This window comes from Bos taurus, chromosome 12 (assembly GCF_002263795.3).
Source record: "Bos taurus isolate L1 Dominette 01449 registration number 42190680 breed Hereford chromosome 12, ARS-UCD2.0, whole genome shotgun sequence".
Taxonomy (NCBI): domain Eukaryota; kingdom Metazoa; phylum Chordata; class Mammalia; order Artiodactyla; family Bovidae; genus Bos; species Bos taurus.
In genome coordinates this window covers 47909566-47933175 of record NC_037339.1, presented here as the reverse complement: position 1 = coordinate 47933175, position 23610 = coordinate 47909566, and positions in this window count along the sequence as shown.

Sequence of the window (23610 nt, the reverse complement as noted above, 5' to 3'; positions counted from 1 at the left end):
GGACAGATGCAAACCCTAGTCTGTTGACCCAGTTCGTGCATCTCTCAACTCAGAGTTCAGGAACATGTAGCTGAAAGGACTCTGAAGGAGCTGATTCAATGGTACTCATCTGTATGAGATGGCTTCAAGGTTTATCTAACTGTTGATACTATGTATAAAATAGATAACTAATGAGAACCTACTATATAGCACAGAGAACTCTACTCAGTGCTCTATGATGACCTGAATAGGAAGGAAATCAAAAAATGAGGGGATATATGTATACATATAGCTGATTCACTTTGCTGTACAGTAGACACTAACACAGCATTGAAAACAACTATACACTAATAAAAATGTTTAAAGAACTAGCTCACAGATAACACGAGACAGACTGGAGATTGTCAGAAGTAGGGTTAGAGGGGTAGAAGAAATGAGTGAATTGTTTTGTTTTTGTTTTACTGTCAATAAAATGAATTTAAGAACATAAAAAAGAAGTCTGTCTAAAAAAATGTTGGCTTGATGTTTCCCCAACCTCAGTGTTTCAAATAGTCCTTCTCTAGAGAGCCTCTTCATAAGGTCCTTCTGCAATTGCCTTCCCCAGCCCTTCCACCCCCCCATCCCCACCCACAAATATGTGGAGATCTCTAGTCTATGGTAAACTACACAGGTATTTCTCTACTAAATCTTACTGCATCCACCCAATTTCTTAGGCTCTGCCTCTGCTCCTCACCTCCAGCTCTCCTTCTACTGCTTGCCTTTCATAGGATTCAAACGAACAAGTGATGTGAAACTGCAAAGCCCATGTCCTCGGTTCAGTTGTGTTTCTGTCTGCTCTTGGTGACCCTTGGCAGTGTTGACACTCCTCACTTCTCAAGACAGCCCCTCTTGCCCTCCTTTGGCTTCCGTGAGGCTCCTGTGCATTCCCACTCCTCTCATAACTCATTTTCTGTTTCTTTTCAACACAATCATTTTCACTCTTGGCATCCCACATACTCAGAATGTCTCCCTCCATCCTCCACACCAGGGCTCAGCAAACTTTCTGTAAAGGGCCAGATAGTAAATATTCTAGATTTTGTGAACCATAGGGTTTTGGACACAGTATTCAACTTCATTGTTTCTCAAAAGCAGTGCAGACGGGGTGTAAAGGAGCAAGTGTGACTGTGCTCCAATAAAACATTTATGAATATTAAAATTTAAATTTCATATAATTTAATGTGTCACAACATGCTATTCTTTTTCAATTTTTTCCAGCCATTTAAACACCTTCTTAGTCATAGGTCCATGCTAAAACAGGCAGTGGGCAGGGCAGACAATTACCAACCCCCGAGCCACACTACAAAATCCAATCTATTTTATTGGATTCTAGTTTTTTATGGATGCTAGTTGGTTTACAATGTTGTGTTAGTTTCAGGTGTACAGCAAAGTGATTCAGATATAACACACACATACACACACACACACACACACACATGTTCTTTTTCAGATTCTTTTCCCTTATAGGTTACTACAAAATATTGACTATAGTTCTCTTTGCGATATAGTTGATTCTTGGTGGTTACCTACTTTATTTATATAATAGTGTGTATCTGTTCATTCCAATTCCCTAATTTATCCCTGCCTTCATTCCCCCAATCTTACTTTAAAATGCAGCTCCGATCCAACATCTTCCTCAGAGCCTTCTTTAAGAACCTCAGATTAAAGGGACGTCTTCTTCCTCTCAGTTCAGTTCAGTTCAGTCGCTCAGTCGTGTCCGACTCTTTGCGACCCCATGAATCGCAGCACGCCAGGCCTCCCTGTCCATCACCAACTCCCGGAGTTCACTCAGATTCATGTCCATCGAGTCAGTGATGCCATCCAGCCATCTCGTCCTCTGTTGTCCCCTTCTCCTCCTGCCCCCAATCCCTCCCAGCATCAGAGTCTTTTCCAATGAGTCAGCTCCTCGCATGAGGTGGCCAAAGACTGGAGTTTCAGCTTTCGCATCATTCCTTCCAAAGAAATCCCAGGGCTGATCTCCTTCAGAATGGACTGGTTGGATCTCCTTGCAGTCCAAGGGACTCTCAAGAGTCTTCTCCAACACCACAGTTCAAAAAAGTACATCTAATTAAGCAACTGACAATTGTTATTATCAATATCTTGCCTCATGTTCCCTCTTGTTGCCTGAATCTTCAAAAAGATTTAAATACTTTACCAGTTTTATGTTTTTCACATATATAAATTTTGTTTCCCTAAACAAGCTACAAAATTCTTGAGAACAGAAGCAATGTGTTACATTTGTTTATCCTCCTTGATGCCTTGTAGATTGTAGGTTTTCAATAAATCTTGGTTTGTGATATGTTAACACTAACAACATATTTTAAAACACCATGTCCTTAAATGAATGACTGGAGACCTAAGGATCAGCTCTATATTAGGTACTGGCTAAAAGCTTTCATATACATTAATACATTAATCATTTTTTTCCACTTATGCTCACAGAGTTATAGGTAGTATTATCCCCATTTTACCAAAGAGGAAACTGAGACTCAAAGGCAATTAACTTGCCCAGATCATCCAGATCTGCTGACTTCATATCCCTGCTTCTACATTTGTTTCTGTTCAGAAGGAATAATGGAAGTCTCTTTTCTATAATTATGGTAATCATCATCCCTTTTAGAACCCTACAGCCATGGATGAAGAGAGTGGAATCAAGTGTAAAGTCTGCAAGTGCTCGATGAGCTTGCTTCATCCTGGTTCTCCAACCAGACATCATGTCCATCCTTGACCCCTCTCTGTTCTTAACCCTCTAATTTTAATCTATCACCTACTGTTGCTTATTCAACCTTTAGTCCTGTCCACTTAACTCTTCTCTGCTAAACCACTTTAAAATATTCTTAGTTGGCCTCCCCACCTCAAGGCTGGCCTCCTTCCAATTCATTCTTCCCTCCATCAGACATCTTTCTAAAGCATGAATTTGCTTATGTTACTGTCCTGCTAAGCCCTTCAAAGATGTACCTTCACCTTTAGGAAGTGTCTACACCTCCTTGAAATAGTGGGTAAGACCCTCTGCCAGCTAGACCCTGCCTGAGCCCTAGGCCTCCCCTCGTCCCACATGTGCCCTCAAGCTCCATGCACCAACTTTTTGTAGCGCTTCAATCCCATCATGGTCTCTGTACTCAGCTTTGCTGGCTCACCCTCTAGGGAGTTTTCTATTATTCTCTTCAGCAAAGGGAACAAAAATGGAAGATCTGGATCATCAAGGGCCATGATAGAGAGCCAGGGCCCTGTGCCACCCAGCCCTCTGTATAGAATTTTCCTCTTTTTCCTCTTTACCTACCTAATCACCAGTCACCCTTCAAGGCTCACCTTTTGAATAAATGAATGAAGGACATCCTCTTCTCTTTTGGCCGTAACACCACCCTACAATGGACATTTCTTCATCTAGATTGTTTTCCCCATCCACACCTCTCTATTACCTTGTTTTGCAAAGAGATCTTCTGTCTCTACGCATTTAGTCACCTGGTTACTAATTGGATCCCCCAGTGTATATGTTGACTGCTTGAAGGGGCTGCTCTGTGCTTTCTCCAACTGTCCACTACCTACAGTCCAAGATAATCGATGGTGCACATCAAAAACTAGAAGAAAAACTCTGTATTTACATCTCCTAGATACAGCTTAGCCAGTCTACCTACCAATCAACTGTATTACCCACTCAGAATACTCCCTTACAACTTTCTCAGTTACCAGCGCCACCAACACCTCAACGTCCTTCCAGGATCTTAGGAATCCAGGTCAATGAAGTCAATCTCCTAGCACCTGTGATAGACACAAAGCTGAACCACCCAATCTCCTTTCAAGAAAGGATTTGCTGCCCAGCTCTAGGGGTATAACCAGCATATAGACTACAGCTGTAAACTTCTCCTGCAGAGAATGTCCTTGACTGAGGTCAGGACTTTGCCACAGGCTAAAAAAGGTGGGAATTAGAGGATGCAGTCATTTGTGCCCATGATGGAACAACTCAGTTTTATTCTAGAGCTCCCTGCTGGGTTAGCCAAGGCTTAACTGGGTCTCCATTACAACTTGATCTCTTCCTCTGCCCATTCCTGCTTTTCCCTACTTCCCTTTCTCAAGTATTAATTCCTAATAAACATCTCACACTCTAACCTTCATGCCAGAGTCTGTTTCTGGAAACCCCAATATGCAACACCACCTTATCAAAATACATCATCATGTGTGATGAGTATGGCAGTTGGTTCTAGGGTCCAGGGGGAGAAAAAGCATTCGTCTAAATGGAAGAGATCATTTGGCTCTCTTTCTAATATATACACACTATTCATCCCTGCCCAAAGTGAAAGGATCTCTTCAGGTGACAGAGATGATCAACCAGTGAATTTTCTCTCTTCAGTCAGTTCTCAGCATAATATGCAGTTTTATCACTCCCAACACCATCTTGTAGCCAAGACCTTTGCAACAATTCCCCACTCCATCCCCAAGGACTCTCACCTCCATCACCGACCTTATAGCATCAAATGAAAATTGATCCACTGGAAGAGTGATAGGCCAGCATAGTGGTCAGCGTGATTGACTTTCCCCTTCAGAAGGTGTGTAGGAGTGTGTTAGTCATGTCCACCATGCAAACACGGAGAATTCAAAGTTGGTTCCACATAGGGAAGGAGCTGGAAAGGTCACATTGAACAGACCCACCCTATCCCAACAATCTCAGAGTGCTTAAAATACTAACATGAATTAACATTTTAGGACTCATTCAGAGAACTTCTCATTTTCCTATTTTCCTATATGACCCACAATACCGACCTGGAACATGATACTTTTATTTGTGTCTTAAGGCTGCCATTCTCAAAGTGTCATGAACTGGGTGGCTGAAAACAACAGAAATCTATTCTTTCCCAATTCTTCAGGCTGAAGGTCCAAAATCAAGGTGTCAGCAGGGCCGTTCTCCCCTGAATGCTTTAGGGGACATGACTTACTTGCATCTTTTTGGCTTTTGGTGGCTGCCAGCTGTCCTCGGTGTTTCTGGGCTTGCAGCTGCGTCTCTGCCATCTCTGTCTCCACCGCCACATGACCTTCTTCCTTGTGTGTGTGTGTGTGTGTCTTTATGTGCCATTCTCGTCTCTGTGTATCTTTCCCTCTTCTTATAAGGACACCAGTTACATTGAATCAAGGCCCCACCTTAGTCCAGTATGACCTCATCTCAACTTGATTACATCCGCAAAAAAACTTATTTCCAAACAAGACCATAGTCACAGGTACCAGGGGTTGGACTTCCCAGGTGGCTCAGCTGTAAAGAATCCACCTGCAATGCAGGAGATGCACGTTCGTTCCCTGGGTCGGGAAGATCCCCTCAAGGAGGAAATGGCAACCCTCTCCACTATTCGTGCCTGGAAAATCCCATTTACAAAAGAAACTGGGCTACAGTCCATGGGGCTGCAAAGAATTGGACATGACTTAGTGACTCAGCCTGGTGGGCTGCAGTCCATGGGGTTGCTAAGAGTCGGACACGACTGAGCGACTTCACTTTCACTTTAGTGACTGAGCACTCACACACACCAGGAGTTAGAACTTGAACATATCTTTGGGGGAAACACAATTCAACTCATAAGAATACTATATCAGCAAAACCTAACATTCTTTGTTGGATACAATTCACATATTCTCTGTTTGCTAATACTATTGATGAGAGACTATAAGAAACACTCACACACACACACACACACATATATACACATATATACATACACACACATACACCATACATATACATACACATAATTACACAACACACATGCATGTACATGCATACACATACAATACACATACACAAACATTTTGGCCTCTACCTGAAAGACTGACTAGTTAGGCCTAGAATGAGGGAAGAGCTAAGTTTAGAAATATTTTAACCATAGTTCATCGATATTAATAACCATGTAGCTAGTATAATAATCTGAAGTAAGAATCACACCATGACATTTTATGGAAATTCTTGATGCCTCTAGTTCAATTCAATTCAGTTCGGTCACTCAGTCATGTCCGACTCTTTGCGACCCCATGAATCACAGCACGCCAGGCCTCCCTGTCCAGCACCAACTCCCGGAGTTCACCCAGACTCACGTCCATCGAGTCAGTGATGCCATCCAGCCATCTCACCCTCTGTCGTCCCCTTCTCCTCCTGCCCCCAATCCCTCCCAGCATCAGACTATTTTCCAATGAGTCAACTCTTCACATGAGGTGGCCAAAGTACTGGAGTTTCAGCTTTAGCATCATTCCTTGTTACAATTCATTAAATCTACCTGCCTGACCTTGGTATAGCTAAGCCAAGAAATCTACTTGAAATATATTAAAAAGGCTTTTTTTTTCTTTTTTTTACAAACCACATAATCATTAAATATTTCTAAGCTTTCTGGAACAATCTTCCATATACAATAAGCCCCCTACATATAAACCTTCAAGTTGTGAACATTCAAAGATATGTAACAAATGTGCGTGAGGTTATGCCATCACCATGAATGGACTTGGAAGAACCTTTGCTTGAAGCTCATTCACAATTTTCATGAATTTGAGAAGATGGTTGAGGAATCTAAAGAGGTCTTCAGCAACTTAGCGACTCTCAGCGAGACATTGGAGTTAGATCTACAAGAGGACAGCTTCACTGAACTCCTTGCTGTGCAACATGAGAAGCTGACTAATGAACTCTTGGAATTGGAAGCACAGAGAAAGGACAGAGAGAGACAAGAGGAAGATGTAATTGAACAACGGCAGAGATTCAGAACACAGAAAATGGCAAAGGGATTTTCTTCATCTGGGGAAGCACTGTTAGTTTTGAGGCCCAAGACCCAAACATAAAATGCACACAAAGGTTGCAGCAGCCAGTCAGAATCCAATCCAGCTCTACAATGTTATCTATGATGAGAAAAAAAAGAGCTACTACTTAAACATCACTGGATCATTTTTTAAAGAGGGTAGATAGAATTGGATCCAGCAAGAAAACAGAACCTGTGCCATCAGCATCTGGTGTGAGTGAAATTGCAGCTTGCCCTCCTTCTCCTGGTAGCTCAGTCAGTAAAGAGTCTGTCTGCAATGCAGGAGATCTGGGTTGGATCCCTGGGTAGGGAAGATTCCCTGGAGAAGGAAATGGCAACCCACTCCAGTATTCTTGCCTGGAAAATCCCATGAACAGAGGAGCCTGTTGGGCTACAGTGCAGGGGGTCACAGAGTCAGACAAGTGCTATAGACTAATATCAGTGCTCATTGTAATGCCCAGGATTTAAGTTTTCTTCAAAATCAGTGGCAACTTGGGATACAGGTTCAGCTGGAAATCACCCATGAATGATCTTCTAGGGAAAATACTTCTCAAAGTCTCTAGTTAAGCGAACCATTGATTTTGTTCCCATTGTCTATATTTTCATTTCATGACTTTATCTCTGGAACAGACCACTTGTATATGAAACCTGACTCTCCCACTAAGTACCCAGATGGACCCTGGGTGATGTTCTTAACATCTCTGAGTCTCAGTTTCCTCATCTATGAAATGAGATAACAATAGTATTTCAGAGGGCTAATTGAAGATTTTAAAAGTTCATAAAGGGGACTTCCCTGGTGGTCCAATGCCTAAAACTCGGAGCTCCCAATGCAGGGGCCCTGAGTTCAATGTCTAGTCTGGTAAGTAGATCCCACATGCCACAACTAAGAGCTCACATGTTCCGATTAACAATCCTGCAGGAGCAACAAAGATCAAAGAGCCTGAGAGCCACGGCTGAGACCATGTGCAGCCAAAAAAATTAACACTTTTTTTAAAGTTCATATATGTAAAAAGCTCAAATCAGTGCCTGAGAAATAGTAAGCAATCTATGTATTAGCCATCCCCAGTAAAAGCAGAACTTTTCTGTTTTGTTCCCAGCTCTGTAGGGAGCATGGAGAATATTGTCTTGTACACAATAAGCATGCTTTGATTTGTTTTTTGAAACTTAATGGATACTTGATCTTTATTAAATTTACTAGGACTTTACACTGGATACTAATGTTCTAAGAGCATAAATACATAAAATATTCAACCTTCCACATCACAGAAGTGACTTGGTTTTCACTAACTCTTGGGTACCAGATCATAACCTAACACATTGTTATCCATCACAGTAGATGTATGACCCAGACTGTATGCCAGGGATCATCATAGTTTCTTCTCTTGTGCCTACTTATGTGTGTATGACTACATTTCTTTGGAAAAGATTTCAGACGACTTCATAAACACATGCCAGTCAACCTGCCTTTGACTTTCAGTTCTAATAAACACTCTTAAATGATATAGAGACATTCTCCTACTTCTTAGGGAGATGTAAAACTTGTGCATATCTTACCTTACCTAGAGATTACTTGGACATATCTTACCTCTATCAACAGAGGAATGGATAAAGAAGATGTGGTACATATATACAATGGATATTACTCAACCATTAAAAAGAATGAAATAATGCCATTTGCAACAACATGGATGGACCTAGAGATCGTCATACTGAGTGAAGTCAGACAGAGAAGGAGAAATGTCACACAACATCCCTTGTATGTGAAATCTAAAAAGAAATGATACAAATGAATTTACAAAACAGAAAGAGACTCACAAACTTAGAAAATGAATTTGCAGTTGCCTGGGGGAAGGGACAGTTAGGATGGACATTTAAACACTATTATATTTAAAGTTCAGATCAGATCAGATCAGGTCAGTGGCTCAGTCGTGTCTGACTCTTTGCGACCCCATGAATCGCAGCACGCCAGGCCTCCCTGTCCATCACCAACTCCCGGAGTTCACCCAGACTCACGTCCATCGAGTCAGTGATGCCATCCAGCCATCTCATCCTCTGTTGTCCCCTTCTCCTCCTGCCCCCAATCCCTCCCACCATCAGAGTCTTTTCCAATGAGTCAACTCTTCTCATGAGGTGGCCAAAGTACTGGAGTTTCAGCTTTAGCATCATTCCTTCCAAAGAAATCCCAGGGCTGATCTCCTTCAGAATGGACTGGTTGGATCTCCTTGCAGTCCAAGGGACTCTCAAGAGTCTTCTCCAACACCACAGTTCAAAAGCATCAATTCTTCAGCGCTCAGCCTTCTTCACAGTCCAACTCTCACATCCATACATGACCACAGGAAATAATAACCAACAAAAACCTACTCTACAGTACATGGAACTCTGCTCAATGGTATGTAGCAGTCTGGATGGGAGGGGAGTTTGGGGGAGAATGAATACATGTATATGAATGGCTAAGTCTCTTTGCTGTTCACTTGAAATAATCACAATATTGTTAATCAGTTATATCCCAATATAAAATAAAAACTTCAAGCAAATCTAGAAAAACATGCATGTATTTTCCTTTTTAGAGGCCTAAAAGTTGTGAAGAATGGAGAGTGGAGATATTTAATACTTAAGAACAGGATGAGTGGAATACCTAGTGCCGTTTGGTAGCAAAGCACAAATTAGGAATGTTATTAACAAGGCATAAATTTCTGAATGATAGAACAGCCTTTCATAGAATGATGCTAACCGCATATGGAGAAAAAGAAACCTTTTTTCTAGTTTTGCACTTGTCAAGATGTGAATGAGAAAACCCACAGATCACTGAATAACTGGATGATATGGAAGATTTTTTCTTCATAGATGTATGAATTTTGGAAGAGACTGAATTCTGTCTACACTGTCATTCCATGTGAAATGACATAGAACGATATTACAAAGAATGAAGTCATTTCTACACAATATCTGTAATGTAGGAAAATTCTGAGGTTTGCCTCATACAGAATCAGAAATTACCAAAGAAATGGAAACTCACTATTACTCCAGTGATGGACTGGATTTCTCATCTTTCACTCCGTGTGAACCAGCCAAGCTGCACTGTACCACCCTTCTCCCAGTTCTCCGCAGCCCCTTCCTCAGTGGGGTGATGCCTGTCCAGATCTTCTCTTTCTCACCCCTCTCCTCTGCCTCCCTCCTGAGCTCTGAAGTGAAGAATTGAAATGTTCACTGAACTGCAGACCAACTTTATTTGGCAAATATTGAGCTAGATACAGCTGACAGAAGAAAATAACACACATACAAACCCACATTTTTAAGACGCATTCCTTGCTTCAAATCTTCCTGCACATGATTGAGAAAACATGAGGAAGAATGCTTAAAAAAAAAAAACTATACACTATAAGGTAGAAATCTAAAGAGAGCTATGTTGGTTCTCAGAGAATAAACACAAGATGCTAGTGGTATTTTCTTCTCACGGCTTCACATTCAGAAGCTCTTATTTTGCCACCTTTGGAAATGTTTTGTAGTGACATGGTGCCTTCCCTTTAGTTATTTTTCTGACGGAACTTTTTCACCACCAAATCCTTCCAAAGTGTTTAAAATATCCTTTTCAGTGGAAAGAAAATGAAGTGTGTTTGTTTTAACAGGCGACGATTTTCGTGTTTTAAAGGTAATATTTTAGAAAGGTAGATAGCAACTGTGGAGGGGATGTGTTGGAAAAGAGAAAAGTCAGGAGAAAAGAGACTTAAAGATGATTCCAATGTTTCTAGTTTAGCAAACTTGGTTTAAGCACAGTATTGCCATGAGGTGAGACAGAGAACACAGAAGGAGGGAAATTAGTGCTGATGGTAGAAAAACACATGTTATACTTCAGGATATGTTGAGTTCAAGACACCAAGAAGATATTCTTGTAGACATTTCTAGGAGGCTGATGAAAATTTGGGTCTGGAGCTCATTATATAAATTATATAAATTTTTAAATATAATTCATTGTACATATTTATATAATAAATATAAAATTCATTATATAAATCTGGACATACAGATTTTGGAACCACCCAAATATAGGTTAAGTATGAGCTTGGTGGTGATGATGGTTTTAGTCACTAAGTCGTGTCTGACTCTTCCGACCCCATGTAGTCTTCCAGGCTCCTCTGTCCATGAGATTTCCCAGGCAAGAACACTGGAGTGAATTGCCATTTCCTTCCCCAGTAGATCTTCAGAACCCAAAAATCGAACCCAGGCCTCCTTCATTGCAGCTGATTGCAGCTGATTCTTTACAACTAAGGAAGCCCAAGGACAAACTTACCCTTTGGCAAGAAGGTGTCAAAAGACAGCTCTTTTGAGAACAATGAAGAGCCCAGGCAGGATACTAAGAATAGCCAGAGAAGGGAAAAGAAAAAACACTTGCCACAGAATCTAAGTTTAGAGGCTGTTTCAAGAAGAAATTCAACCCCACAGAATGCTGCAAACACCAGGGAGAAGCAGCACTCATGAGAAGGCTTTTTGGCAGTTAAGAGCTCACTTTTGACTACCAAAAAAGCAATTTCAGTAGATGATAAAGTAGCTTCAGTAGATGATATAATAAAGTCTGATACAATGGCGCCCCACTCCAGTACTCTTGCCTGGAGAATCCCGTGGACGGAGGAGCCTGGTGGGCTGCAGTCCATGGGGTCCTGAAAAGTCAGACACGACTGAGCAACTTCACTTTCACTTTTCACTTCCATGCATTGGAGAAGGAAATGGCAACCCACTCCAGTGTTCTTGCCTGGAGAATCCCAGGGACGGGGGAGCCTGGTGGGCTGCTGTCTATGGGGTCGCACAGAGCTGGACACAACTGAAGCGACTTAGCAGCAGCAGCAGCATACCTCATTGAGAGGTAAATGTGAGTAAGAAAGTAAAAACAATTCTATAGTAACGTCTAAACCTTTGTCTCAGCTGTTTTTTTTCTATGATATTTATGTCAGTAAGTTTGCCTTACACTATAGAAATAGTCATTATAGGCTGATATTTAAAATACATTTATCTAGCTAATTGGTTAAATAAAAATATGGCAGGTACAAGAAATCAACATGATGGAAAAAACAAGACTGAGGGTAGGAACCTTAGGAAAACTGAAATAATGTTAGCATAAGCATATAAATAAGAAAAGGGCTGTTTTTAAAAAGTGGCATTTTAACCTCATTGCCATTTATCACGGGTTTACACTCAACTATATGATTTGGAACCACATTATGTTAAGGACTGCTGAAAAAATAAATGATTCTGACCTTCAGTCTTATTCATAAGATTAGAATTATCATGGAAGACCATGCCATTCAGATGCTGCCTTGTTAGGTACATAATAAGATATAAGCAAATCTACACATGAACATTTTTTTATGTTTTTTTGAACTTTTTCTTTTGTATTGAGACAAAGCCGATTAGCAATATACATGAACATTTTTCTATTTGTCTTTTGACAAATTCTGAGCACAGAAGCCTCACTTTAAAAAGAAAGGAAGGAAGAATAAATTTTTTAAAAAACAAAACTGTGGTGCAGGCAGAGAATAGAATAAGATTCCTTGATGAAAAGAGATGAGCTTTAAAGCCATGGGAAGACAGTTGAGCCACCAAGGAAGCTCAAGAATACTGGAGTGGGTAGCCTATCCCCTTTCCAGCAAATCTTCCCAACCCAGGAATCAAACCAAGGTCTCCTGCATTGCAGGTGGATTCTTTACCAGCTGAGCTACCAGGGAAGCCTGGGAAGTCATCAAGGAATCTTAAATGGACATTACTAAGCCAAAGAAGCCTATCTGAATCATACTATATGATTCCAATCGTATGACACTTAGGAAAGAGTTATGGAGAAAATGAAATGTTGGTCTCCAGGAGTTAGTGGAGGGAGGGATGAGGAGCTGGAGCACAGAATTTTGTAGGGTAGGGCAATGAAAGTACTTTGGATGATACTATGATGGCAGATACATGCTGTTATACGTTTGTCCAAACATAGAATATAAAACATCAAGAAGGAACCCAAATGAAAACTATGGGTTCTGGGTAAATGTGATGTGTCAATGTGGGTCCATGTCATACCGGCAGGGGATGTTGATAATGAAGGGCAAGAGATTTATGGGGAAACTTTGTCTTTTCTCTCAACTTTACCATGAATCTAAAACTGCTCGAAAGAAAAATCAAAACAAAAAGAGGAGGATAGCACTTAGGAGTAAAAACCTAAAAAGATGGTTGAACTGTCATATCAAAATATATCCATTTGTTCAGCTGACTTGTTTTTTAGCAAAGATGTTCTTCCACTCCCTATTCTGTTCCATCCACTGAGCTAATCATGGTAGAGGTGGGGACAGTGCAAAGCATAACACAGTCTTTAACCTCAAGGTGCCAGGCACTTTTAAAAGTTCTCTACATATATTAGCTCTTCAATTCTCATACAAACCCTATGAAGTTGGCACAGGAGCAGGCTAGGTTTAATTGCCCCTGAAGCTCACACAATTTGAGGAACACACTTTAAGAAAAAGAATACAATCAACCACTGTTATTAGTGTGTTCAATGGATCATTTTCCCCAAAAGAGTTGAAAGTCTGACATCAGAAGAAAATGAAAACACTAATTCAAAAAGATACATGTGGTATACCTGTGGTAGATTCATTTCGATATTTGGCAAAACCAATACAATATTGTAAAGTTTAAAAATAAAATAAAATTAGATTTTGCATAAAAAAAAGATTGCACATGTAAAAAAAAAAAAAGATACATGTGCCCCAATGTTCATAGCAACATTATTTCTAATAGCCAAGAAATGGAAGCAACGTAAGTGCCCATCAACTGATGAATGGATAAGAAGATGTGGGAAATATAATATGATGGAATACTACTCAGCCATAAAAAAGAATGAAATGTTGCCATTTGCAACAACATGGATAGACTTGGAAGGTATTTGCTTTTAGTGAAGTAAGTCAGATTAAAAAATAAATACCGTATGATATCACTTACGTGTGGAATCTAAAGAATAAAACATACTAGTAAATATAACAAGAAATAAACACACTCGCAGATATAGAGGACAAACTAGTGGTTACCAGTGAGGAGAGGTAAGGAAGGAGAGTGGCTGCTCACACCTATTAGCACCGACTATGTGCAAGAGAGTGCTTTAGGTCATAGGGTTAAACAAAGATCCTTGCCCTTGAGAGGTTTCCATTCTCAAATGGAAGACAAAAAATAAATATAGTGAATAAATAAATTATAGACTATATTAGAAGTCAATAAGCACTATTTTCAGAGAAGGCAATGGCACCCCACTCCAGTACTCTTGCTTGGAAAATCCCATGGACGGAGGAGCCGGTTAGGCTGCAATCCATGGGGTCGCTAAGAGTCGGACAGGACTGAGCGACTTCACTTTCACTTTTCACTTTCATGCATTGGAGAAGGAAATGGCAGCCCACTCCAGTGTTCTTGCCTGGAGAATCCCAGGGACGGGGGAGCCTGGTGGGCTGCCGTCTATGGGGTCACACAGAGTCAGAAACGACTGAAGTGATTTAGCATAAGCACTATTTTATACCAAAAAAAAAAAGGAGGGGGAGGAAGGAACAACATTATGAATCAACATATACTTCAATTAAAAAATATTTCTTAAAGAAATACCAAGGAAAAAAAGGACTGAAAGATAAGAGGGTCAGATGTTGGCAGGCAGTACAAAACAGCTCATAGTTTTAAGTTGCAAAATCAGGGTAAGTCTTGTTGCAAGGTGTATTTATGCAAAGATTTGAAAGGGCCAGGTGTAACCACGTGGATACCTGGGAGAAGTGAGTTCTGGGCTGAAGGAACACGTAGGTGTGTCTTCTAAGCTCAAGAAACAGCAAGTGGGAAGTAAGCTATTGAGTGAGCGAGCAGAGAGTAGCAGGAGACAAAGTATGAGGGATAAAGGACCACAAAAAAAAATCTGATTTTTACTCTGAGATACAGAGACATTGAAAGGTTTTCAGCGAAGGAGTGACAAGATCTGACTTACAATTTTGAAATATCATCTAGGCCCCTGTCTTGTGTTTGGGGTAGCCCAGACCTGAATGGCAGCAATACAGATGGTGAGACATGTTCAGATCTTAGATACACTGTGAAAGCAAAGCCAACAAGATTTGTTGGCATGTGATGACTGGGTATGAGACAAAGTGGGGAGTGGAGGCTGACTTCAAGAGTTTTGACCTAAACTGCTGGAAGGATGGAGCCACCTTTGAATGAGATGAGTAAAGATATAGGAGCAGGTTGGGCGGGGAGGAGGGAAATGGTTCATTTTGAGATGTGTAATGTTGGAGACATCTACAAGCTGTCCAAGTGGAGATAGCAACTAGACCCTTGAGTCCATGAGTCTGGAATTCAAAAAATGCCCCTACTGACGGAGTATCTGGAAGAGAGATGAAAAGCTGCCTGCATTAGAGGACACTCAACCTGAAATTTTCACATAGAGAGACCAGCCAATCTGAACTTCCAAAGAGATATTCCCTCAAATCCTAACCCCGGGAATTGTTGAGATTAGTCATTAGTAATGGGTTAATATGTCAAATACAAAATAATGTGTTACTCAGAAATGAAAGATGTGAGTGAACCGGGGACAAGAAGTGTCCTGAGAGGTGGAAAAGTGAGCTGGCTGACTTCATCCTTTACTTTGTCATCACTTGGTCAGAAGGAGGATGGACATACACATCTTTGCCACATGGAACTCATCTCCCATCCCTGAACTCTCCCCACATCTCTCTTCATTCTTCACCAGCCAAATCTTTCACTGAAGAAGCTGAGGTTCCACAATTCAGGACTCAGGAACTCTGACCTGCTCCCTTGGGAGGAAGATACATAAATCCCTGGTTAAGATAAGATGCAGAGTCCAAAGACAAGAGATATCAAACTAATAATTTGCTCCAGTGAGACCTGTAAATAATCTCCAATATAAGGGAGGCTCTCGCCTCACTTCTTCTATATATTCTCTCTCAAACCTACACTTTCTGGTAAAGGATCTGACAATCAGGCCTTGTCATATTTGTCCCTCTATTCATTTTCCATATGTTTGCTGGACGTGATCATACTGAAATTTTTGGTTACTTTCACAATATTCAAGACATGCTCAAACAGAAGATGCATACGTGCTCAGTCATGTCTGACTTTTTGCGATCTTATGGACTGTAACACATCAGGCTCCTCTGTCCACAGAATTCTCTAGGCAAGAAAACTGGAGTGGGTTCCCATGCCTGCCCTCTTTCAGGGGATCTTCACAATGAAGGGATTGAACCTGCATCTCCTGTGTCTCCTGCAATGCAGGCAGATTCTTTACCACTGAACCACCAGGGAAGACCTCTCAAACAGAACACAAGGCAAAAGTTGGGCACAGCTTAATGTAAATAGCTATTTGCCCCTATGATCTCTTCTCTGAGACTCTAAGCAAACACTCCATTTATATAATGCTCTCTAGTCGCATTGCTTGGGCTTCACACTGTGGTGGCTTCTCTTATTGTGGAGCATGGACTTTAGGGCACATGGGCTTCAGTAGTCTCAGCTCATGGGCTCAGTAATTGCAGTTGCTGGGGTCTACAGCACAGACTCAGTAATTGCGGAACATAGGCTTAGTTGCTCTGAGGGATGTGGGATCCTCCCAAATCAAGGATCAAACCCATGTCTCCTGCATTGGCAGGTGGATTCTTTACCACTGAGCCACCAGGGAAGCCCACTAGGTTGTTCTATTCATAAAGCATAAGTCTTTACTAGAGATGATTTTGTCCTTCCCCCATAACATTTGGCAATGTTAGGAAACACTTTTGGTCTTCCCAAACGGGGCAGTCAGTTGGAGGGGTGGGGTGTTATTGACATCTGGTAAGTAGAGTCAGGAATGCTGCTAAACATTCTTTGTTACATGGGATGGTGCCTATTTCCCAAAAGAAAAAATTATCCAGCTCTAAATGTCAATAGTTCTGAGATTGATAAACCTACTATAGATGGTCTTCATTTGGACCATTCTGGTCTTATAATATATCTCCTTTATTGATTCATTTATTGTCTTAGCAACAACAGCACTAGGAAAGGTTTGTGCCTGTCATCAAGATGTGTAATGTGTGTGGAAGAAAGGATCCCCCGAGGAATGGGATGGGGAGGGAGGTGGGAAGAGGGTTCAGGATGGGGACCACACATTCACCCATGGCTGATTCATGTCGATGTATGGCAAAAACCACTACAATATTGTAAAGTAATTAGCCTCCAATTAAAACAAATAAATTACTTTTTAAAAAAAAGAAAAAAAGGATATATTTTTCTCCCATGTCTTGCTTTAGCCAGCTGGAGTTCTTGCAAGAGTTTGCTTTCTTCTCTAACCAGATCTAGAAAACTCCTTCAAAAGAAAACAAAGAATCTGGTCCAATAATTGTATGGCAACTATTATTTTTCATCTTTCCCAATATTCTCTGTTAGTCCCCCACCCATATTCAGTATTTATCCCTTCTTTGAGTTTTCTCTCATGTTCCACCTATTGCTTGGCAATTTCTCCTTCCTGCTCTTCTTCAGCTCACCAAGTTCAACTGCTCCCTAAAGGCTTAACTCAAATGCTATTTCATTCTCTTCATCCAACTGCTCCAGGCAGCAGTGATCAACCAGCCTACTCCCATCAAAACATATTCCATCCATCTCACGGTAACCAAAGTGTTACTTTTTTGTGTGACTCCCCAGCTAATGACCCAGTGGGTAAAGAATCCACCTGCAATGCGGGAGACACCACAGGGCACATGGGTTCGATCCCTGGGTCAGGAAGTTCCCTGAGTCAGGAAGATCTGAAGGAAGAGATGGCAACTAACTCCAGTATTCTCACCTGAAAAACCCCATGGACAGAGGAGCCTGGAGGGCTACAGCCCATGGGGTAGCAAAGAGTTGGACACGACTGAACAATTAAGGATGCCCAACTAAATTATAAGTCCCTTGAGATCCAGTTTCCAATTAGGAAGAGTATGAGGGTTTTTTAAAATCTCATTTGACTAATAGTTATACAATCTTATAGCACAGATGAATGGAGCAAAGTGATACTACGTTTCAGAATAATAATTGCCATAAATATGTTAACTTTGGAGAATAAAGAACACTGATTTAGGAAGCTCCAAAGTCAGTCAAGGAAACTTCATATATCAAGTTCTGAAAGAGTCCTTTACCCTTAGGCTAGACCGAAAGAGAAAAGAAACATTCCCGCTTCTAAGCTGCTAGGTGAAGAAATTTTAAAAGTTTTATTTAAAATGTACATTTTAACAGGTTTATTTAAGGTAAGTGTGGGTTGTGGAAAACAATAAATTTTTCTGCACAAAAGGAGGAAAAAATCAGCTGTGACTTTATTAAAAATAATGGCTCACCATTGCTCACGCTTAGAGAAAAGCAAGATAAGTCTGTTTGCCCCACATTATTTCTTTTATCCAGATGCACAGAGAAGCTCTTCAGTTTGGCTTAGCCAACCAAGAATATCTAAATTTTCAGCATGACCAGCCACTCACTATCTTATCATTGAAAAGCCAGGCCAAATCCACAAAACACTTCTATTCTTCTGCCCTCCCAAGGTTAAAACTCATGGGAGCGGGGTTGTCGGAGCCCACCACGGGTTACATCAAGGAGATGGCTTTGGGATGCAGACTGAGTTGGTGCAAAACCACACTAGGCCAGAACTAGACATCCAGCTAAGTGTACAATTCCAGCTAATTGTACATCAACTAATTGAACTTGAGCAAGTCATTCATCTTTCTTAACCTATGGTCTTTATATTTCTAAGAGGCTCATCAAAGATTTAGTGAGATAATGTAGGTAAAGTGCTTAACAAAATTCCTGGTATCTCACAGGTGCTCAGAAAATGGCAGAGAGGAGTCTCTCTTCACTTTAAATGCACTTTCCCTCAAATCTATATTCCCTTCCCATAATTTGATAAATTTTCTCAAGATCTCTAGAAATAGAATTCCTCCTAGTTTGTTAAACATCCTCTGTCTCTCCTATGAAGGATACATTTGGCTTCCTTTTCATTGCCCATATCTTTCTTAAAATATACCTTGGGAGAGACAATGTTTAAAATGCAGTGAAGCAACCTGCTCATAAACTCTGAGGTCTGAACATAGTGAGAACATGATGAAGGAACATGAATTATGTGCTGAATTGCACGAGAGTTCCGAAACAGGAAAATTTGACTCTGCTGGGTGCGGTTCTACAATCATATAATGTGGTTTACAGTTTAAAATATCAACTATAAAACACCATCTCGAAGTGAGTTTTGGTTGGCTATAACCAGAGCAAAAAGAAAGCCCACTCATACTGAGAATGACCTTTATACCTGTTTGGGTTTCTTAGTAACTTATTTTAACAGATTGTCTATACAGGATGGAGTTTTATGACTGGTAACAGTCCAAAGGTGGAGAAAACGTGAATGCCATGTGTTTAGCCATATTTTTCTGTGCATTTTGTTCTCGTGAAATGTAACAACAGATGGATTCGTGGAGCGTGGAATTTTCTTTCTTTTTTGAATAAAATACCCAATAAGCAGAAACTATAAAATGAATGTAACTGTTCTTTCAAATGTCCCAACAGGGAAAATAGCCTTTAAAAAAGTATTTTCTCCAGTTGTCAAAAAATAAGAGCTTCCATCAAAAATGTCCTTTTCTCCGAAAGTCCCATTTGCTCTGTTTGCTTATGGTTTGACTTGATGAGCCTCTTCATAGAAGCATACAAGGCACAAACAGAGTGGAGAAAACTGCCAATCAGTAAAGATGAAAAGATTCAAGAAATTAGGTTCTGTCAAAAAATTTTAAAAATCACATTGGGAGACGAGAAACAGTGACTATTTCATCCTCTTTGAAAAGGATGCATATAAATTAGCTCTGCATCAGGTAGCAACTATTTGGGGCCCTTGTACATTTCAAGAAATCAAAGACGGATTCAGTGAGACCTCAGAGTTGGGAGGAGGGGCTGGGGAGTGGGCAGATAAGACTGACCACCCTCTGGATAGGAGCCCTCAAAAGCAAAAAGCTCTCCCAGATCCACTGTTACCTGCCTGGAAAGTGTAAACCAAGATGAAGAAAATACCTTAACCTCTCAAAAGCATGGCTTCCTCACACTAGAACCTTTCCAGGGTGAAGGAAGGGAATGGTTGAGTCAGTTCTGCGGGTATCTTGTTTGGTTTTGCATGTGTGTGCATCTGTACCCTCCTTTGTTTCCCTTGAAGTGGAAATTATCAAAATATCAAAAGAATGTCGAGTCTCACAAAGTTCCTCTCCACCCTGGACCAGGAAATAGGAAGAATATCAAATTGGCAGTTGTTTTGGAAAATTTGTAGAACAAAGAAAAGAAAGAAAAAACAGAAAAGATCAGATAAATTCCAATTAAGCAAACAAGCTTTATATTTATCCAAATTAAATCTCCTCACATGGATGTTTACCCATCACTAATTCTCACGTAATCGCATTGGGGGAAGAACACCTTCCATCAATGGCTGATGATGCTGGCTTTAGGAAAGTGAAATATTTTTCCTATAACAGGTCTGTGGTACGCTGAGACTAAAATTGGTTCTTGGAAAACTACTGATCAAATAGAGACCAGAGGACAGACCTGACCAAGACTTGAGGACCAAAGAAGGGAAGAATCAGAATCTGAAAAGCTACAAAGCCATCAAGTTTGTAAGACCCAGAGCAAGGGAAGATGACAATGACTGAAAAAGAAACCCGTGATTTCTTTTCTTTTCTTTTTTGAAGGGGATATTCCTTTCGGATCCATATTTTCTGTGAAAATGTCACTTAGTTGATGTCCCCAGAATTGCGAGGTGAGCACTCCGTGCAAACAGTTTCCTTTTGTCCCCCTTCATTTTATCAGGACTGTACTCTGGCCGGACAGGAGGAAAGCAACCCCAGTATCAACATGAAAAGAAGACAACCTTGCCTCCCACTTTGCTTTAACGATTTCCATATCCAGTATGACAAGTTTTCCTGGGACAGGCCTGCAAACACAGGTACATGTCTCACCTTGTTAGACCCAAAAGCAGGTAAAGCAACTTGAACTCCCCATGGAAGTGCTGGGCATGCAAACCTCCACCCACGCGCATTAGGGAAGGCAGCCAAAGTGGGCAAAACTTCCCACCCACGTGCCTCCGAAGCACATACGACTCTGGGGAAGGAGAGAGGGCAGTTCAGTATGCAGAGCCATGCTCAAACCTTCCCACGGACTTTCTCCTCTCCTGCTCCACACATACCCACAGGAATTTGAACAGGATGAGAGTTTAAACATATCACTTCAGAAGCTTCCAGGGATGAAAATTTACCTTCTCTTTTTAAAAATTCCTACTTTCCTCTCTGTTAAGGTTTCTTTTTTTTTTTTTTTTTTAAGCTAATCAGTGACATAGGCAATCCTTTCATCTCTTGCTACCCACACTGAAGGTTTCTCATCTCTTTCTGGTTGGTGAGGTTTGTTCTAGGACACGACCATCGTCTAGTTCTGTTTGTCACATTTTAACTCCACTCAGGTGGAGGAGGGGCCCTACACTCACTCATTCAGGCAACAAGCATAAAGTGTCATAGTTAACAATATGGACTTAGAATAAAGAAGAGAAATGGTTTGGAATCCCAGGTCCAACATTTCATTAGCTGTGTGTGACTGTAGACAAGTTAATGAACATCTCTGAACTTCAGTTTCCTCCTCAAACATGGATAGATTATATTGTTGCAAGAATTAAAGATGATATAACAGCCTATATAGAAAAAGAATCTAAAAGAGTGGATATATGTGTATATATATATATATGTGTATGAGGATATATGTGTGTGTGTATGTACACATGTATATATATACAAACTGACTCATTTGTCTATATAGCAGAAACCCATTGTAAATCCAATAAAGTTTAAAAAAAAATATTAAAGATGATATGGACCTAAATATTGTCGTACGAAATGAAGCAAGCCAAATAGAGAAAGACAAATATCATACAATGTGGCTTATATGTAAAATCTAAAAAAATGACACAAATGAACTTATTCACAAAAGAGAAATAGACTCACAGACACAGAAAACAAACTTATTTTACCAAAGGGGAAAGGGGGGTAGATAAGTTAGGAGCTTGGGATTAAAATATGCACATGATTATATGTAAAATAACTAGCCAACAGTAAGCTACTCTATAGCACAGGGAACCATAGTCAATATCCTATAAAAACTTATAATGGGAAATAATCTGAAAAAGAATATATATATATAAAACTTTGCTATACACCTGAAACCAACACATTGTAAATCAACTACATATCAATAAAAATTTTTTAACTAATTTTAAAAAATAAACGTTTTCAAGAGAAAGCATTCAATATGGCAATGTATACCAAGCAATTAGCATAGGGCCTGACTGGTGGTGAGCTGAGCAAAGTTAGCCATGACCAGCATCATCACAATCATCCTTGTAATTAAGCTACACAACTTGCCATGCCGAACAATGGGAAATAATGATGATAAGGTTTTAACTTCAACGAGCTCACAGACCACCCTGAGAGACAGACATGTGAACCAATAATCATACAACCAAATCTCAATCTGACCATCTGCCCCAGTTTTCCTGAATTCTTTGTGTTCAAAAAGGTTGAATCAAACAATGAACTGAAGTTAAATAGTTTTTACTCAACATACTCGTCAAACCTCTACGAACTTGATCTACAAGGTTTTCTTGGTGATGCTTTGTCATTCTTTTACTCTTAATTCCCCTAAATGGTTAATTGCTTTGTTTTTCTCATGGATGAGTACTACCCATAAAAAAATGGAAAGCTTTAGAAATCCTAAGAAGTTCATTCTCCTGGTTCAAATAAAAACATTAAAAATCACAAGAGCAGATTCAAGACCTCCCTGTCCCCCAAAGGACAAACAAATACATTTGCAATGCTATTGAAACAGGCAGCTTCTTAAAATCTGATATTAGTGGCCAACATTGCTGGCTCCCCAAATTGTTAATCATGTTAGCAAATGAATCATTCACTAAAGAGATCAGGGCTGGTATTCTGACACTAATTCCCAAGATGCAGAGTACAAAGCTGAATCATGTCTGCCATTTTTAGGTGACTCTGACAGTTGGGCTGAAAGTACTAAGTTTTGACAAAATACTGAGTTTCCCTATTCTGTGCCTTAAGCTTTATAGTACAGTAACAAGGCTATGCTTTTGTTGAAATTTAGCTGGAAACAAACAAAAAAATCTAAAAATTTTTTCCACATCTACATGCTCTAAATTTTATATAAGCCTTATGACTGTTACTTTGATGTATATGCCAAACAGGATAAACCATGAAAGGTAACACTGCTAATGAACACAAGGAACTTTATGTAATTGTAATAGCCAGTTTGGCTAGTTTTATGGGTGTGTGTACATTTAATTTTGAGTTGAGCAATATCCAATTTGGCAATGAAATAGAATAATATGAGTCTTTCAACTTGTTTGTTTTAATTACTAACAACCAGAGAAAAACTATTCACAGCAGCCAAAAGAATTTAAATCAGAAATGCACTCTACTATTTGCAGCCTGCCAGTAATATGCTTAAAATGGGTGTCGCTTATTTGGGAGTTGCAAAAGTCAAGAAGGGCAAATCTGAAGCTGCGATAAGTTAGGAAAAGGTATGCAGATAAATGCTGAGTTTTTTGAAGCATGAAGCAACTTTTCCTCTAAGCTGTGAAAGAAGTCCCAATACTAATCATTCACTCAATGATATTTTTGTGTGTTCACAGGCCAGGTCCTATCACAGGTGCTGGGGACACCATAATGAGCCAGCAAGCAAAGTCCTCTCTACACAGAGCTCACGTCCTGATGAGCAATACCCACAATAAACAAACAGACAAAGA